Here is a 3535-nt window from a genome sequence, read left to right as displayed (position 1 = left end):
AAAGAGCGGGGAGGGGCTCGGCCGGGTCACGTGGAGAGGCGCGTGCGCGGCACCTGAGGGGCGCGGCCCTTCGGGGGCGTGGCTTTCCCGACAGGACACGCCTCCTTTGTGGGCGTGACCAATGAGGCGTGGTTACGCGCCCGAGGGGGCGTGGCCTTAGCCCGTCGCGTTCGGGTCCGGGGCTGCTTCCCGGGAGCTGCGATGCCGGTCAGGGATGGGCGCAGCCGGAGCCTCCGGGTCTGGCCGTGCTGCCGGACACCTCGCCGTGCCCGGGAGCTGGGGCTGCCCTGCCCCAGGGGTGGAGGGCTTCCTCTGCCCCGCGCGTGTTTTAGTGTGTTTGCTGTTTGTGTGATGTTCCGAATTTTAATTGCACGGATGATGAGGAGTTGAATAGCTTAATGCCATTAATTGAAGGGAGACAGATTCCTGCAAAAATAACATGAGGCTTTTTTATTAAGAAAAGGAATGAGCTACTTTATTACTGAGATCATGTCCCATATGGTAAGATTTAAAAATATGGACTTTGATATTATGCCATCTAACAATTACTACTACATGGAAGCTATAAGAATTTTAATGCATTTGACCTTTGCTTCGTTGAAAAAAAACTGACACAACTATCACTGGACTTTTCAGATTTTATCATATAACAGTAAAAAAATGAGAAAATTTGGAATGTATTTCTGGTCATTTTCAGATTTCACGGTATAAAGAGTTTACCTATAGAGTTTTAATGTAATCTTGAAGGTAATCATAGGATGCCTGTTTTACCCGTGGGATACACAGAAACAGCTGTGCTGGGAGGATAAATATCTGTGCTGGGTTCGAAGTTCACTGCCATGTTGCAGAAGATTATTTGGCCAGGTTAAGGACTTCAGACTGTTGCTCCTAAGATGAGATCCTTTACTGACACAAGCTGTGCTGAGGAAAGATTAAAGCAGAGGTCTGCCCTTCGTTTCCCTGGAGAGCTGCTTTTAAGCAGAGAATTTACTGCTGGTTCCTTTTACACCGAGAAACAACACTTGAGCACTTCCAGAGCCTGACAGCACTCGGTGTGTTACCTCCCTTTGTACTGCTCTGTGCCTGGGGTGGCAGCGTTACTGACCTGACAATTAGCATCAGTGTCTAAGAGACATGCAGGGAGCTGCCTCTAACACCGGCAGGCAGCTAACATGATGTCCCTGTCCAGGTCAGGCTCAAATGAAGGGTCAGCCATACCCAAATTCTACAAGCAGCTTCAGTGGGATTTGACACTGAGGGTAACCTGGGATGTGGGGAACCTCTGTACCCCCTAAGGGACATACTACAAAGTCAGTTTCTTTTATGAAGTTTTCCCTACTTCAGACCACAGTAGATGGGCAGCTTGTGAGGGAACAGCAAGGACCACCTGCTCCGAAAGGAATTTAGAGCATGATACCATGGTAGGTGGGAACAGTTGCCTTACCAATAAGAAGCTAGCATGCTGTGTGAGAAAGTTCTAGATTTACTTTAAATTGAAATGGTTGAATGTTATTTTATATGAGATAAGATGCTATCCACCTTTTGGATGAAAACCAGCTATTGTGTGTACGTAGAACCACAGAATGGCTTGGGTTGGGAAGATCTTAAAAATCATCTAGTCCTGACACCTTCCACTAGATCAGGTTCCTCAGATCCCCATCCAACCTGACCTTGAGCACTGCCAGGTTTGGGACTTGGGACATCCACAATTTCCCTGGGAAACCTGTTCCAGTATCTCGCTGCTGTCACAGTAATGAATTTATTCCTAATATCTAGCCTAAGTTTCCCCTTTTTCAGTTTCTCCTCATTATTCTTTGTCTTATTTCTACAGTTCTGATGAAGAGTCCCTCCCTGGCTTCCCTGTAAGGCCTGTTCAGATACTAGAAGGTTGCTATGAGGTCTCCACATAACCTTCTCTTCTCTAGGCTGAACAGCTCCAGCTTTCTTAGCCTGACTTCACAGCAGAAGTGCTCCAGTCCCCTTGCCAACTTTGTGGCCTCGTCTGGACTTGCTCCAACAGTTCCATGTCCATCTTATGTTGGGATGCATATGCATACATGCACTGCAATGTGTAGTTAAAAAAATACAAGAAGAACATGTCACAATGAAAAAACTTCCAAACATTTAGAGGTACTAGATTTCAAGACCAAGAAATTACCATCTTTGAGGGATGGCAGAAAATACAGGGGCAGTAATCTCTTACTCAAAATTTTGAAGTAAGGATTGGAAAGAAGAGTTAGCTCCTTGTGAATGCTGAGAAATTAAATTCAAATAATTCAAATCAATAGGAAGTTTGTAACAGATTTAATACAAATGGAAGTATTGTAATGTACCATTCTCTTCTAAGCACATTGATATTCTCAAAGCACTCTACAAACCCTAATAGTTTAATGATATTTTATCCCTCAATTCACAAACTGAAATTAAAATAAAAAATAGAAAAGGATTATCCTCTAATGCTTATGACAGGAAAACCATTGGCCTGACACAAACAGTATCATATCCATTGTGGTTTCAAAAACATGTCAAATTACATTTTAAGCCATCAATTATGCTGCTAAACGGACTGGTGCAAGATAGAATCTTGAAATGTTTAGTAAACATTGTTTGCTTAATCTAATAATCTCTAATACATACTTGTGGTAGAGATCTTTCCATCAAGAAGCTGAAGTAATAAACATATTGTTATTGTTCTCTGAAACGAGAAGATTAGCAATTCCTGACCTTGCAGTACAGATCCAGAATGACACAGGATAACATGTTCAGCTGTTTCTGCTAGACTGGGAAAGAAAGTTAGGGTATTTACAGCATCCTTTTCTCTCAAGGGTGCATATGCTTCTTTGGGCAGAAAACTTTTTGCTATTTATACATTTTAGCAAACAAAGGCATTAATGTTCATTGGCTACAAGTTATCTCATTCTTTTATTCATTAGTATTCTTTCTTTTATGGTTAAGGATTCCCTCACTTCTCATGCTAATTAGTCTGCATGCCCAGTCTTTCTTTTCTTTTGATTTGTGGGTTTCTTGGGTCAGTGGTTACAGATCTCCCTGCTGAAATTACCTTTTACCCAGCCAGAACTGATTTCAGCACACTTGCTGAGTTGGTTTTGTTAGTTTGTCCCTTATCTTGGGGATTCTGCCAAATGTTCTAGTGGCCTGTAAATTCTGCATCTTTTGATTATCAGTCCTACATCTTCTCCCTTAGGCTTTGTTAACCTCCCCCTAGGTCTGAGATCATTAAAGCATCTCAAACTCTCAACTTTAACAAAGCAATTCTGCCAACAAGTAATTTATCTTTCTAACACCAGGACATGAATTATGTCACTATGATACGGACTTTGTATGGAATCTGCAGCCACGCTATGAAGTCATCTTTTTGTTGCAGTTTTGTGTCTTTTCCCTTGAGCCTGTGACTAGTAACCCACCTCCACATGCCTTTTCTTCACTCAGATGAAGCAGCACTGCTTGCAAGGCCTTTCCTTTCCTTTCCTTTCCTTTCCTTTCCTTTCCTTTCCTTTCCTTTCCTTTCCTTTCC

Source organism: Sturnus vulgaris, chromosome 1, assembly GCF_052056855.1.
Source record: "Sturnus vulgaris isolate bStuVul1 chromosome 1, bStuVul1.hap1, whole genome shotgun sequence".
Classification (NCBI taxonomy): Eukaryota; Metazoa; Chordata; class Aves; order Passeriformes; family Sturnidae; genus Sturnus; species Sturnus vulgaris.
Note: the sequence above shows the minus strand (reverse complement) of the source record.